General features: G+C 38.8%; 1 non-coding gene across 1 annotated transcript; it reads left to right on the top strand.

Moving 5' to 3' along the window:
* The first annotated feature begins 13,956 nt into the window (after positions 1-13,956).
* Positions 13,957-14,063, top strand: LOC141645042 (small nucleolar RNA R71). Its single transcript, XR_012544637.1, has one exon. It is a non-coding gene; the product is annotated as a small nucleolar RNA R71 (small nucleolar RNA).
* Positions 14,064-17,406: the final 3,343 nt, after the last annotated feature.

The raw sequence follows: 17,406 nt of genomic DNA, 5'->3' as shown, positions 1-17,406 counted from the left end.
ATGATTCCAACTCCTTGACGCTTGCTTAAGACCATAAATGGATCTCTTAAGTTTGCATACTTTGTTAGGATTTTTAGGATCCACAAAACCCTCAGGTTGTGTCATGAACACTTCCTCTTCCAGAAACCCATTCAGGAAAGCGGTTTTGACATCCATTTGCCATATCTCATAATCATGAAATGCAGCAATCGCTAACATTATCCGAACAGATCTAAGCATAGCAACCGGTGCAAAAGTTTCATCATAGTGTAAACCATGAACCTGAGTGAAACCTTTTGCAACCAATCTAGCTTTGTAGACATCTTTATGTCCATCCATGCCGATTTTAATCTTGAATATCCACTTACACTGAAGAGGTCGAACATCTTTAGGTAAGTCAAACAGGTCTCATACCTGATTATCGTACATGGAATCCATTTCGGATTGCATGGCCTCGAGCTATAGCTTAGAGTCAGAACTCATAATAGCTGCTTTATAGGTCTTGGGTTCATCACTTTCTAAAAGTAAAACCTCATAGTCACCATCTTCCTCGATAATACCAAGGTATCTATCGGGCTGGCGACTAACCCTTTTCGACCTCCTAGGTTCGAATGAACAATACCGATTCGGACGTAGAAGGAACATCTTCCTGTATTGTCATATCAGTTTGTGGCTCTTGAACTTCGTCAAGTTCAAATTTTCTCCCACTCTGTCTTCTAGAAATAAATTCTTTTTCTAGAAAGACAGCTTCACGAGCCACAAACACTTTGTTCTCATTACTATTGTAGAAGTAATATCCACAAGTTTCTTTAGGGTAGCCTACAAAAATACACTTTTCAGAACGAGGTGCAAGCTTATCGTCAGACTTACTCTTGACTTAAGCATCACAACTCCATACTTTCATGTATCGCAGATTCGGGACTTTCCCTTTCCATATCTCATATGAAGTTTTGTCAGTTGCTTTAGTGGGACTTTTATTAAGTGATTGTACAGCAGATAAAATGGCAAAACCCCAGAATGACTTAGGTAATTCTGTTTGACTCATCATCGATCGAACCATATCTAATAAAGTTCGATTTCTCCTTTCAGCCACACCATTTAATTGTGGTGTGCCAGGAGGAGTTAACTGAGATACAATACCGCAGTTTATAAGGTGATTTTTAAAGTCATTGCTTAAATATTCCCCACCACGATCTGATCGTAATGCTTTAATCTTCTTATTTAATTAGTTTTCTACTTCATTCTGAAACTCATTGAACTTATCAAAAGCTTCACTTTTATACCTCATTAAGTAGATATACCCATATCTACTCATGTCATCGGTAAAAGTAATGAAATAGTCATAATTACCTCTAGCAGTGACTGTCATTGGGCCACACACATCGGTGTGTATTAAACCCAATAACTCACCAGCTCGAGATCCTTTTCCTAGAAAAGGTGAACGAGTCATCTTGCCAAGAATACAAGATTCGCATGTACCAAATGATTCAAAATCAAAAGGTTTAATTACACCAGTCGACACTAGTCTTTTAATGCGCTTCTCGTTGATGTGTCCTAATCGACAATGCCATAAATAAGATAGATCAGGATCACCTGTTTTGAGTCTTTTATTATCTAAATGATAAACATCGTTGCAAGTATCTAGAATATAAATACCATTGATTGAAATAGCTTGACTATATATAATGCCTAAGGTAACAATAAGGTGAGGGTTGATTGGATTGGTCTATAGCTAATGAACAATAAAATAAAGTAAACTAAGCAAACGGATGAAATCAAGTATAAAAAGAGGTACTAGGATGGTCAGTTCGTTATAGCTTCGGCGGCAGCATACTAAACAGGTCTAAATCGAACACATGTTAGGCGGGAAAACAAGAGGTCCTCTCGGTCCACTCTTAACAAATAGCATCTTTCGATCTCGCTATAAGTCCCTAATATCACTAATACTAACTCTCGTCCTGAAAAGTGACTAATAATCTAAACTTTACCTATCTTTCGATCTCAGCACAGTTTAGTCATTTTAATTGGTGATCTAACAACTTTCCCTATCTTTCGATCTAATGGGTCAGTCATAAATTAAGCATCTAACTGGTCGCATGCATTCGATTCGTTAAATACAACATTAAAATCAATTAAAACAAAAGGTAACCTCACGTGGTCAGTCGATCGACCAGGTATGGCAGTCGATCGACTGACACGCGATTTCAGTCCAAATTAATACTACGCCGCCTACGCTATAATTCCCCTACATCCTAGCACAATTGATTTAGCTACTCATGGCTATGGCGAAAATAACCAATAATATTGACGATAAAGACTACTGAATTCATGCTAAAAATAGTAGAACAAACAATTAACATAAACGATAATTGGCTTGGATTCTAACTAACAATTCTATACCTAACAACGCAATAAAGATGAACTGAAAGTAGAACAGAAGGAATACCGAAAATTGCAGAAGAATAGTAACGGAATGATTAGAAGTATGAATGAAAATCCGATGCAACCAATATTCCAAACCCTAACTATGATATTCTAAAACTGAATGTGAAACTTAGATAAAAACTGGATCGAAATTGGATGCCTATATCTGATGTTCTAGGTTACGTTATATAGCAAACATACGTAACACTTATTATCAAAACCTAAACATAATGGGCTTCAAGTTCCTCGGTCTTTTAATTATCGCCTGGGATAGCAGCTTGGTCGATCGACTAAGCATGGCAGTCGATCGACTGCTCTTCAGTGTACAGTAGCTTCTGGAATCCGCAGGTTGGTCGATCAACTGATGGTAGTGGTCGATCGACTGCTTGAGCTTCTACTTGACTTCTAAAATCTCGTTGATTTGTCTTTTGGGCTTGAAATGCGCACCAAGCTCGTTCCTAAAGTGAATACTTCACGTCAAATGCAATGCAGGATAATCGGGGACGGATTTAGCTCGATTTCCGCTGGATTTTTCACATTTCTGCAATAAACTACAAAAACACGAAAGTAGACGGAAATGGGGGAAATGGTAGCTTAAATTACACAAATGAGTTCTGAAATGCGTGTAAAATGAGGTGCAAAACATCATATAAAAGACACCCATCAATTATCAATTTAATCAAGTTTATCGACCGTGTCAATTACAATTATCGTAATTCACCGCTTTAGTTCACTTAAAACGTGATAGATAATAAATTGACATGACCTCTCGCTAAAAATAAACAATTGAGACATAGCCTTACCAAAAAGTAGAAACCATGAAAACCTATTTCGTGAGGGAGTGCACTCGGCCACACCGGGGTACAAACCTTGTTACGTAGGGGAAGTGGGTGATAAATGTCAATCCACCGAATTTATATTAATGAGGGGTATTTCGGCACACCGTGCCCTCAGTTGATATGAGTTTGGATCATAAACACATTTATTCGAAATTTGGGTTGAACTCAACGAAAGTATTCACGACGATTTCCGGATGTGTTTCGGGCTAGAGATAAATATTAATGTAATTTTATCGACCAAGAGTTCTAAAAGTAGAATCGATTAAAAGGTTAATCCACCGAGTTATGTTAATAAAGGGTATTTCGGCACACCGTGCCCTAAGTTAATATGAATTTGGGTCTTGGAATCATTTATTATAGTTGGGTAGAGGTCACTATATAAATGTTCATATCTTGTTAATTTTATTTACAAGTATGATTTAAAAAGACAAATGTTAATATTTCGTTTTCCTCCATACTTGTAGTTCATTACAATGAATCCATCAAACGCCACCGCACCGATAACTATTGAGTCTTGCCACAATGTTTTTGACGACGTTTGCTTCCACAATGATTTCGACACTTCTAGAGAAATTTCTTTTGGGATAGGTTCGGATGGAAACATAAACTTCATCACTTCTTCTAAACCTCCTACTACTACTAGAAGATCTCTTGTGAGCCGGTCTCAGGAAGACCGCCTCATAAAATCTATAGGATCTTTGTCTTTGGAAGAAAAAGATGCCAAAACTAGTGGGAGCTCAAGCAATCAAGTTCTTGCTTCTAAGGGCAAAAAGTTTAAGAAGAAGGGAAAGAAAGGGAAAAACTTCAAGCAAGTTGAAGATGAGTGCCATTATTGCTATGGCATGGGACATTGGCTTAGGAATTATCCCGTATATTTGCGAAATATAAGGGAAGGAATCATCGTTCCAAAAGGTAAAATTCCTAAGGAAATTTATGTTATTAATATAAATTATACTTCCACTACGACATGGGTACTGGATACCGGTTGTGGTTCTCACCTTTGTAATCATTTACAGGGTTTAAGAGACGTGAAGAGGCTTAGCAAAGGAGATGTGGATCTACGCCTTGGAAATGGAGCTCGAGTAGCGGCCGAATCCAAAGGACCTCATGTATTAGCTTTGCCTAATGGATTTGAGTTATATTTACATAATTGTTTTTATGTGCCTACACTTTCTAAAAACATTATTTCTATCGCTATGTTAGACATGGACGGATTTTGTTTAGTCATTAAGAACAATCGTTGTACTATTTCAAGGAACGATTTGGTTATAGGCCAAGCTTCTTCCATTAATGGAATTTACATTTTAGAAACCTCGAATCCGAGTAATGATATCAATAACATTCAATCAAAGAAACTCAAATCAAGTGACCCAAATGAATCGTTCATTTGGCATTGTCGATTAGGTCACATAAACGAGAATCGCATCAAAAGATTAATTTCGACTAATGTGATTACACCATTTTATTTTCAATCATATGGAACATGCGAATATTGCCTTCTTGGCAAAATGACTCGAAATCCTTTTAGTGGTAAAGGGACACGAGCAAGTGAACTATTAGGACTCATACATACCGATGTATGTGGACCAATGAGTATCACCGCTCGAGGAAATTATGACTACTTCATAACCTTCACCGATGACTTGAGTAGATATGGGTATATCTATTTAATGAAACATAAAAGTGAAGCTTTTGAGAAATTCAAGGAGTTTCAAAACGAAGTAGAGAACCAATTGAACAAAAGGATAAAGGCACTACTATCCGATCGTGGTGGAGAATATCTTAGCCTTGAATTCGATTCACACTTGAAAGGTTGTGGTATTATATCACAACTTACTCCACCCGGAACACCACAACTCAATGGTGTTGCCGAAAGGAGAAATCGAACCCTACTTGATATGGTTCGATCCATGATGAGTCAAACCGAGTTACCGAACTCGTTTTGGGTATTTGCGATTCAAACCGCAATAAAATTTTTGAACGTAAGTCCAACCAAACCAACTGAAAAGACTCCATATGAGATATGGAGAGGAAAGGTTCCAGTTCTATCCCATATGAAAATTTGGGGTTGTGATACTTATGTCAAAATAAAAAATGACAATAAGTTGGCACCACGATCCGAAAAATGCATTTTTGTAGGTTATCCCATGGCCTCACGAGGCTATTACTTCTATAAGCCTCAAGTAAACAAAGTGTTTGTGTCTCGAGATGCTATCTTCCTAGAAAGTGACTTTATTTCTAGGGGACAGAGTGGGAGAAATTTTGAACTTGATGAAGTTCAAGATCCACAATCCGAGGTAGAGACGCAAGAAGATGTTCCTTCGTCGTCTAGAGCGGTTATCCCTCCTCCTCTTAGAAGAACGGGCCGAGTTATTCGCCATCCCGATCGATATGTGGGACTTATCGAAGAAGATGGAACACTCGATGTGTTGCTTTTAGAAAGTGACGAGCCCGCCACCTACAAGGCCGAAATCTCTATTCCTAATTCCTCCTTATGGCTTGAACCCATGAAGTCCGAAATGGATTCTATGCATGAAAACCAAGTTTGGAACTTGGTAGATTTGCCTAAAGGGGCAAGACCTCTTCAATGTAAATGGATTTTCAAAGTCAAGAATGGCATAGAAGGACATGATGATGTCTACAAAGCTAGGCTAGTGGCAAAAGGATTTACCCAAGTCCAAGGTCTCCATTATGATAAGACCTTCGCCCCCGTAGCCATGCTAAGATCCATACGGATTTTGTTAGCGATTGCCGCATTTCATGATTATAAAATATGGCAAATGGATGTCAAAACCGCTTTTCTAAATGGGCATTTAGAAGAGGAAGTGTACATGATACAACCCGAAGGTTTTGTTGATTTTAAGAATCCTAACAAAGTGTACAAACTTAAGAGATCCATTTATGGTCTTAATCAAGCATCTAGAAGTTGGAATCATCGAGTCGAGCATGTTATAAAAGAGAATGGTTTCACTCGAAGTGTTGAGGAACCATGTTTATACATGAAATTTAGTGGGAGCAATGTTGTGTTCCTAATCTTGTATATCGATGACATACTACTCATTGGAAATGATATTCCGATGTTATCTTCTGTTAAGAAGTGGTTAGGTAACCACTTCCAAATGAAGGATTTAGGAGAGGCACAACGCATATTAGGTATCCGGATCCATAAAGATAGATCCAAAAGGATATTGGCACTAAGTCAAGAGTCTTATGTTGATAAGATTCTTCGACGGTTCAGCATGAACAAGTCAAAAAAGGGATTGGTACCTATGGTAACTGGGACCATATTGAGCAAGTATTTATGTCCCTCCGAACCCCATGATGTTGAACGCATGAAGTTGATCCCTTTTGCTTCCGCTGTTGGATCAATCATATACGCCATGATATGCACACGTCCTGATGTCTCGTATGCCTTTAGCATGACGAGTAGATATCAAGGAAATCCAAGTGAGAGTCACTGGATAGCCATCAAGAACATCCTTATGTACTTGAGAAGGACTAAGGATTCTATCTTAGTGTTTGGAGGAGACATCGAGCTCCGTGTTAATGGTTACACGGACTCAAGTTTCCAAACGGATAGAGATGACATGAAATCACAAGCTGGTTTTGTTTTCATGCTCTATGGTGGTGCCGTTAGCTGGAGAAGCTTCAAGGAAGCTGTGAATGCGGATTCAACAATGGAGGCTGAGTACAATGCAGCATCAGAAGCTGGCAAGGAAGCTGTGTGGATCAGGCAATTCACGAAAGGTCTAAGAGTAGTACCTACCGCCAATGATCCCATCACTCTCTATTGTGATAATAGTGGGACGATCTTCCAAGCTAAAGAGCCTAAGTCTAGTAATAGATCAAGACATGTACTTAGAAAATATCATGTAATTAGAGATTTCATTGAAAGAAAGGAGATTGCGATATGTAAGGTTGGGACGGATGACAACATAGACGATCCGCTCACCAAGCCTTTATCGCAGGCCAAGCATGATGGACATGTTGCGTCCATGGGACTTAAACGTGTACCAAGTTTTTGTTAGATTTTGAAATGAAATAAAAGTGTTGTTTTTGTTCATGTTCGTAATCACATATGTCTTTTATCTTTTCTTTATACATTGTTACATCCAAACGGGTTATAGTGACAAATTGAACCCCGTTAAAGTGAACACGGATTAACATAGTATTCGCCCATAGTCACTTGTATGAGGTGACGTCTCGAAGTGACTAGAGTGTGATGCGATTGATGGCAAGTTCAAGTGCCATGGAGTCATGTGTGATGACTAGTCGATCACATAGGCAGACTGTTAGGAACACCTTGTCGGGCCTTATGACAGCTTATAGAGTTCTGGCAAATTTATATAGCTTGGTCGTGGCGAGAGCTACTATATTATTCTAATAAGTCGATTCTTTTGACTAAAGACTGTTCGCCTAAGATGGCACAGTTTCAGATTAACTTTGATTTGTGTTACTACGACCTTCGTAAATGGGGTCAAATGGGCATATTTTGGGTTATGATGGCTGTGGCTAGTCGAAGGGAATGAGTGCGACAGAAATTGTCCACCCCTAGTCAGGGTTATAACAATATCTCAGGGCCACTCGAGGAGTAGTGAACTGGAAATGCGTGGCCACGCTCGGAAGGTATCCATGGTAGATGATTCCGGTCAATCAGTTGTTCTCCAGATCGAGGAAACCACTCTCGATATGATCACTTGCAAGTACGACCTGAAAGACACCTTGTATTGAGTAGAAGATAGTAATAGGACAAGAGAATTGGTGACGCACACTTGTCGAGGACAAGTGGGAGATTGTTGGAATATGTGTCCTCCGACAATAATGCGATCACAACTGTCGATCATGATGATCACATGTTTAAGTCTCATTTTAAGAATACATGTGGGATGTAATGTTTTACAATCAACTGGTCCACACATATCGGTAATGATTGGCTGACTAGAGTTTGACATTACTGTCGTGCGACGATGGTGATCAGTTGATCCCCTTAGGTCATACCTAAAGGGTAACACTCTTAATTGACTATTTAATTGATCGTATGACGATACGGGTTAATTAAATTACTTAAAATTGACGGACGATTTTGGAAGTAATATTTACGTATCTCGTTATAATTTGATTAAATAAGATACGGTCTAAGTAATCGAATTGTTTTATTACTTAGATGAAATTATTGTTTACTGAAACAATTGAAACAGAATGAATTGATTATTATAAATACAGAATGTTGTAATTTATGACTCGGGAACTCATTTCGGTACAAGTAATTATGAATTACCAGGTTAACTTTATAAGTGACATATTTTATTAATATGTTGATTTTTAATTGTTAAAAATACATTTTATATATCAAATGTCATGAAACATGTTACATGTGACAAATTGACAAAATAATGTGTAAAATGGTTTTTCCATTTTACACCATATGTGCCGAAATAAGGAGGGAGTATTAGGCTTATTTTTGTGTTAATTATGTTTAGTGGAAGGCATAATTATAAGACCTAATGCATAGCCTTACATGCCTATAATTCTTGGGAAGATTTGAAGCTCATGCATTGGCCATTACCCACCTCTCCTACCCGGTTTTCCTTGTAGAAAAGACCAAAGGGTTTTCTCTATAATTTACCTAATATACTACATCATTAGTTAGTGTATTATTCATTCTAACATCATCTAAAATATAGAGTTTTAGAGAGATAAAATTACTTCTTCTTCTCCCTTCTCTTAACCGAAAATTAAGAGATCAAAATCAATATTTTTGGGTTAATTTTATTTAGATTAATATTGTTCTAGTATTAATAATATTTATCTTATTAAGAGGTTATTATCCTGGGTATTATTGCTTGGGAGGGATTCTAAACTTGAATCCTTTGTTCATCCAATATTAGGAGAGCTCAGGAACAAGTGAGTAGGAGAACTCATTTGTGCCCAATAATCCGATTTCTCAATGTAAGGAAAAAGATTTCTTATTTATCTTTATTCATGTTTTCATGCATAAGATCCAAATTAATTTTATGACTAAATTAAATTGTAACATATAAGAATATGTTGTAATAATGAGATATAGATTTCTAACACACCCGACTATCGATTTCGGCATCTTGAGAAGCACTTGGGAAGAATACCTCCTTATCAACCCAAATAGGCAAAGGACATGAAGGATCAAGAAGTCCTTGCCTAGCTAGATATAGAAGGGGTGGATATTGGGCACGGTAAGCATTCACCCGATCATCGTGAGCTTCTTTATGCATTTGTTGCATTAATTGGGTTAAATAGCATTGCCTACCACGACATTAGAGCCAATGGTGGAGGAGGGCTTTGCATTTGGTTCCCTATGTTGCTTAATTATCACTTCGGCTTCCTTGGAGACGGGTAATAGGTTGTTTGGTCTACCGGTGGAGATACAGAAAATATTGCTAGGCAAGACAAAGGACTTAGCTTCTTTGATGAGCCACTCATATTTGTTGTCAATATTGTCATTCTTGACCCAATGGAATTTGTTGATCATAGTGCTCATATCAAGGAGGTTGCTCCCTTTAACCGGTTTGTGGGTGTTATCTCTTTTGAAATTCGGGTTAAAGGGTTTGGCTAGCCTTGTTACCAAGACGCCGTTTACAATGAAGGTCGGTCCATCTTTTCCATTATCAATCTCAAGCCACCAATCAAGCAATAGTTGAAAAATGTTTTACTTTTTGGTGAACTTTCCATTGATATTCATGAAGGACTCAAGGTAGACAAAATCAAGCTCGGTGAAGTGGTTGGCGTCTTTTCTTGCAATTAAGGTATTACCCACAAACTTGTGCCATACTCATATGCCCGGATGGTGAACATATAAAGCATGGCACTCCCGGAAAGAATCAAATTTTCGACAGTGGTCATAGCTTTCCAAAGGGGTGCGGCATCATACTTCAAAGGCTTTTTCTCAAAATGATCATATTTCAATAGACCAAACACTTTACGAAAATCGGTCTTAGTCATGCTTCTATTCTTGTTCTCAAGACGGAATTCAACGTAATTTCAAGTCTCTATCTTATATACCTTCAAGGAGCTTATGAACTCACTGGTTAATGAAGGGTAAGTCAATTCTTCCATTTCAAAGAGGGTTAACAACCTCATGGACTCGAAAAATGCTCTAGTTCGCTCAAGCACACCCAATTTTTCCAAAGTGTCTTGACAAATAAACTAGGTAGCCACAATAGTCATTTTAGCAAGGATAAAAATGCATTCCTATGAGCATCGGTTAAGAAAGTTACCTCCGCAAAATTTGGCAATTGTTCTATAAGCGGAGTAGGTGTGGTAGCTTCCTCAATAGAAGTTGCGGTTTCTTGGATTTCCACCCTTGGTTGGGTCACTACCAAAGCCTTAGATGCAAGAAGAGCTTGTTGTCTCTTTGATAAATTTGGAGTCTTGGGTGCCTTGGTTCCGCTTTTGGTCCTTGCCATTGTATTCTCCTTCTCAAATTGGTATCAACAAACCAAGATTTTGCTTGAATGTTCCTTGCTTCCTCAAATTTCAACCAATTCCTCAATCAATTTAGGATATTCGAATTTTTTTCCAAACCCTAGGAAATTGATTCAATTTGTGAAGAATTTGGTGTTTAGATGGTCTTTTGTTGATAAAGGAGTGATTTAATCTTGTTTTGAGCAAGTTTTGTTTGAATGGTGGTGAATTTTGTTGAGAAATTTGTGTTTTTGAATGGGTTGATTGAGGTTTTAAGTGGGAGAAAAGGTGTGTGTTTGTTTTTTTGAAAGATAGAAATGAATTGGGACGGAAGGGGTTGTCCCGTGTTTTGCTTAAGTACAGGCCTGGGACGCTCAGATTCTTCACGGGACACGCGGATCCTCTTACAGGATTTCCCAAAATTTAAAAATAGTGCCAGGACGCGCGGATCCTCCTTAGCTTGAGCGAATTTCTGATAGGACGCTCGGATTTTTCCTGGGACGCGCAGTTTTCCTTACATGAAAATTTGGTAAATTTGGAACTTCCGAGGACGCGCGAATTACTACAGCTCGAGCGTCCTGAAGTTGGGTACGAGCGGATTGAAGTTGGCTTGCGCAGATTTCCCTACAGGACATTTTCTTCAGTTTAAACTATCCCATCTCCCACGTTCTAAGGTCAGGACGCGCGGATTGATGCTGGGGACGCTCAGACCCTCTTCAGCTCCCACGAGCTTAGGTCTGCTCGTGGGGATTCCTTTTCCCATATCATTCTTTCTTCTTTTCCTTTGTTAAATGTTGTGGGTGCACGTAAAAGGCTCGGTTAGCCTAGGCATTTGCTATCCCCACACTTGGTCAAACACTACACATCAAAACACATTAAAATATCTCCCTCACCTGCTCTCACGTCAAAAATCTTGATCAAAGCACAAAAATGCGAATCCAAAAATGACAAAGATGCAATAAAGGAAATAAAATGCGAGTTAAGGGGTTAGAATATTTACAAATGGTGGTTTAGGGAGGACTCCACCAAACTCTCATTCTTGGATGAGATGTCAAGTGGGCAAAGCCAAGGTGCTGTTAATGTTGCTCAACACCTTGTAGAAGTAGTCGAAGGCTTGCTCATTTTCATGATAGAGGTCTTAGGTAGACCTTTGCACATTGTTATCTTCATTGTTGCATTCCAAGTCAAAGTGATGACAAGGATCAATAAAGCCTTGGTCTAAGGACATAGCATGTTAAATATAAAGATTGAGCAATCCTTCAAATTCATCGTACATAGACCACAAACTTCACTAGCTTGTTCCCCAATGATGTCATGAGTTGACAAGAGCAACTCTCCTTTCTTGTTATCTTGGCTAATGAGGTCGTCATCATTACTTGTCATGATGGGTGAGCTATTTAATCTCTCATTATTGTTGTTGAAAATTCCTTGCTCTCCGAATATCGCTACTTGAAGGTCACCCACTTTCTTCTTCCATATGGGTGGTGTTTCTTTACCCATGGCTTGATCTTTGCATAGAGATTCTAACTTCTTTCTATCACTTTCTCGGCTATAGAGATCGACCATGAAGCATGGCTCATGTAGTCGGGGAGCTCTCATTATTTTGTCAAGATTGAAAGTGATTGTCTCGTCCCCTACTTCAAGTGTGAGCTCTCCATGTTTCACATCGAATACCGCTCTGGCGGTATGCAAGAACGGTCTTCCTAAGATGATAGGAATGTTGGAATCCTCTTCCATGTCTACAACGATACCGTCTACCGGGATGAAGAATTTTCCAATTCTCACGGGCACATCCTCCTATACCCCTAAAGGTATATTTGTTGATCGATCCGCTATTTAAAGAGTGATGTTGGTGCATTTGAGCTCTCCCATTCCTAGCCTCTTACATATCGAGTATGGCATGACTCTTACACTTGCTCTAAGGTCACATAATGCTTTCTTGATTGTAGTGTCGCCAGTGGTACATGAAATAAAAAAACCTCCCGGATCTTTGAGCTTTGTGGGGGGAACTCCCTTGAAGAATATCACTACTCACTTTGGTAAAGGCAATAGTCTCTAATTTTCGGATGGATTTCTTGTTGGTAAGAATATCTTTCATGTACTTTGCATAAGCCGGAACATGATTGATCAATTCCGTGAATGGGATTGAGACTTCTAAGTTCTTCATAATTTCCATGAACTTTCCAAGTTGCTCATCAAGCTTAGGCTTAGCTTGGCGACTTGGGAATGGAAGTCTAATCACAATAGGCTCTTTTTCCTTAGCCTTCTCTTCATTCTTCTTCTTTGAAAGTTCGTTGGATGTAGGATCTACCTCCTTAGAGTTCTCCACAACTCTTTGCTTGTCACTAGCATCCACAATATCTTCATCAATTGACCACTTCGGCCCCTCATATCTTGTACCACTCCTCAAATGTATGGCACTAACCGTCTCATGTCTTGGGGGATTACCTTGAGGCGGTAATTGCCCCTTTTGTCTTTGAGAGCTAGAAGATGCTAATTAAGTCATTTGAGTCTCTAACATTTCTGTGTGGGCAAGAATGTTGTTGATGGTGATTTCTTTAGCTTGGCTATCTTTTTGCATTTGGGTGAAGAATTCTTGTTGGTTCTTTTGAATTTGGCGGACCGCTTTTTAAACATCAAAGCTTTGGTCATTTGATTATTAGTTGGAAGGTTGATTTTGGTAACCTTGACTTTGGTTGAAAAAGGGTCTTTGACCTTGGTTTCTCATTGGAGGTGGGTGTATGTTTGTTGGGGGTTTTGGACATTTTGGCTCTTGTATGAAAGATTTGGATGAAATTTGGTATTCTCATTATAGTAGTTGGAATAAGGGGTACCACTCTTGTATGCTTGGAAAGCATTAACTTATTCATTTGTTCCCCTACATTCATTTTGATCATGTCCCAAGTTTCCACAACTTTCACATACTCCACTTGGAATTGAGGATGATGCCACCATAGCATTGACATGTTGTTTGGGTGATTTGGAGGCTTCATCAAGCTTAGCCATGTCATTCTCAAACTTCAAATTGATGGTGTCGATATGAGTACTTAGTTGAGCACCCAATTGAGTGATGGAATCTACCTCATGCTTTCCTCCTCTTGTGGCCTTTCGAGGCCTACTATATTGGGAATTATGAACCGCCATCTTTTCGATTTTGGCTCATGTTTGATTGTCATTAACTTCGGTAAACATCCCGTTGGATCCCATATTAATGACATTGCGTGAGTCTTCATATAGGCCGTTCCAAAATTATTGCACAAGGAACCACTCACTAAGTCCATGGTGTGGACAAGAACGATAAGTGTCCTTAAATCTCTCACATGCTTCATATAATGATTCCTCATCCCTTTGATTGAACCCGGTGATTTGGGCTCTCAACATATTAGTCTTCTCTGGAGGATAGAATTTCTTGTAGAAGGCAAGTGCTAACTTCTTCCATGAATCAATACCAAGGGTAGCCTTGCCTAGGCTCTTCAACCATTGCTTTGCAGTACCGATCAAAGGAAAAAGAAATAATACCCATCAGATTTGGTCTTGAGTAACTCCGGTTTGAGAAATTGCATCACAATAATCACAAAAAGTCTCCATATGTGAATGAGGGTCTTTACTAGGCATCCCTCCAAATTGACCTCTCTCAACTAATTGTATGAATGCGGATTTGGCAATGAAATTACCGGTTAAATGTGATGGTGTAGGAGTACCGTTTGGTAGGTTCTCCTCGGTTGGTACGGAATGTGATGAAAATTTAGGCATTGGGGGTTGATTTTGTGGTAGGTTTTGAATTGGGTTATCCTCTCCTTCTCTTGCAAAAAGGGTTGACAAACTCAATGTTATTTGGTTAAATGTCCACAATCTCTCCAATACCTACAACTGTTGAAGTACCTCTAGCAACTCTTCTATTTTTGGTTAAGGTCCTTTCAATCTCGAAATCAATAGGTAATAAATTACCTTGTGATCTCCTAGTTATGTAAAATATCAAACAACTAGAAAACAATTAGAACAACCTTGAGGAGATTGACTTCCCCAGGGTAAAGAAAGACACATCTAAAAACAATTAACGAAAATCAAATCAATTGAACACCGTCCCCGGCAACGGCACCATTTTTCGTTCGGAACTTATACTCGTCGTCAAAAGCTACCAACCAAAACAATATTTATTACTTCACAAACTACTCTTAGTAAAGAGGTAAGTAAAGGTCGGATCCCAAAGGACGGGTATTGATGTAGGATTTTCAATTGAAAGTAGCTATGTCTTAGGGTGTCACAAGTTGGGTTGAGGTGAGATGTAATCTAAACTAATCAACAAGATGAATGTAAATTAATGAAAACAAAGTAAAGCAAATAAAGGGGTTTGTAAACAATTAATTAAAAGCACTAGGGTGTCATGGATTCATAGGGGATTAATGGAAATAGATTGTACAAACATGTTCTCAAATAGATGCAAGCACTTATTGTTGTGATGGGATCGAGTTAGTGTATATCTTACAATCTCTAGGAAGATTTAGGTCCCGGAGCCGAGTCGTCTAGACCGTACAACACCTAAAAGTCGACTTAGTCTCCTCCTATTCAACTCTATGCATGGTCTAATGAGGCTCGAGTTGGGTATGTCTTAAAAGCCTCATTGAAAAGATAAAAGATGGGTAAAAAATGCAAGGATTCATAGGCTCGCATTTCATCAAACATAACATGTGCATAGGTTGAAATCACAACAAACAAGCAATTTAATTATGAAAACATATTAGATTAAGCATAGATCAATCCCCATGTTTGTTTCCCCTAATTCCCCATTAACCCTAGCTAAAGGACTACTCACTTATGATCAAGTTTAGCATGCTAATAAGGTTGTCAATCATACTAACAAAGCAAAACATGATGAATAAATTATGTGATTAACAATAATTAAACAACGGTAAAATGGGATTATACTTATGGAGATGATCCAAATAATAAAGCAAAGAATAATAGAAGTACTTGATGATTGATGGAATGTTGTTAATCCTCCAATACACCCAAATAATCTTCTAATTACCCAAATAAAACTAAGAACAATTGAGAAATTAAGGAAAGATTAAGATGTGATTGATATTGAGCAGTGTATTACAACTAAATTAAGACTAAATTAAGAGAGAATTCAGATGATATTAAGAGTTGATTAAGGCTTGATTGATAATCTAGGTAGTACAATGGGGTATTTATACTAAAATTAAGTACAAGGATTAGGGTTACTAATGGCTTAAATGACTAATAAGTCCCTAAGAGAAACTCGAGGATTTGCAACTCCCGAGGGACATGCGCGGATCGTGCTTGCAACTCCCACCAGGATCCGCTCGTCCTCACCTGAAGCACGACTTGTCCTGTAAGAATATCCGCTCGGGCTGGCAGTCGGGATGCTCGGATAGTGCTCTGGTACGCTTGTCCTGAGCCCAAGCCGCTCGGATCGTGGGACAGGGTTCTTCTCTTGTTTGGCTCCTTAACAATACGCGGGGATCGTGTTGGGGATGCAAGGATCTTTTCATCATTGCCCATTTCACTTTATTTATTTCCTAAGGCCTCTAGTATCGGTCTCCTCTTTGATGCTTGGTCATTATATGTGATCCATTTAGCTCCATTTCGCTCTATAAATGCAAGGTTAGAGATCCTCTCCTACTAAGGACACAAAACCTAAAAGAATATGTAACAACCTCATACTCCAAGTGCCTTACCAGGACCACTTAAGGCATGGAAGTGCTACCATCTCGAATGCTCGAGGCAATGATAATCAAATAGACAATAACGAAACGTACTTTAATAATAAAGTTTAAGGCGATACAACCAAAACCGAAACTGATAAAAGAAATACAAATGTTCTCAAAATGTTAACCAACTAAACAACTAAAGAAATGTTCGACACAACGGAAGACTTCTAAAACAACACTGTGATGACTCGACCCAGCTATCCCATGCGCATAAACTCATACCTTCTCAATAACTTCTCACCATCCCCGAATGGATCATCATAGTTTTTAAAATATTTAAATGGGGCCAGTACTGATTACACAAACAAACAACTGCAATAAAACAACAAGACAAGCCAATCCAATCCACCAACTCCATCACATCACCACACACCTGACTACACACTAAAGTGTGTAGTCCTGCCAGAATACTCATCGCAACAAGTATTCCACACCGCCAATGGGGGACCGCAGCCGTTCCCACCAAATCCCAGCTCATCTCATCCGAGCGATAACCCATGTTCCTTAATGTGCACATCCCTTCTGTGGCGGGTTTCAAAGAAGGCGAATCAAGGGCGTGCATCCACTCCCGCAAGTGACTCCTCTCAGCCAAGGACGCGCCCTGAGAACCACAGGCAGTTATACAACAATAACCTTATACAATCACAATCACAATCACCAAATACCAATTCCTTTAACAACAATAAAATAATCACCAACAATCGACAATGCCATCTAACCAATACTGAGTAGGGAAACCCTACCTGGAATAGCAATCATCACCGACGATCTAGCAGCTAATCAGAATCTCTCCTCTACGAATCCTCCTCCTATAACATGCACACATACAATTACCAACTACACATCACAAAACAGCCAAAAACCCCCAACATTACCCAATTAGGGTTTTAATGAAACTCAACTAAAAGCTATAAAAATTATACAAGGAACTTACCCTTGACACGACGATCACAACGGTATAATGAACAAGATGATCCGACGAACCTAGC

This window comes from Silene latifolia, chromosome 2 (genome assembly GCF_048544455.1).
Source record: "Silene latifolia isolate original U9 population chromosome 2, ASM4854445v1, whole genome shotgun sequence".
In the NCBI taxonomy this organism is placed as follows: Eukaryota; Viridiplantae; Streptophyta; class Magnoliopsida; order Caryophyllales; family Caryophyllaceae; genus Silene; species Silene latifolia.
Note: the sequence above shows the minus strand (reverse complement) of the source record. Positions and strands in the feature narration are given on the sequence as shown.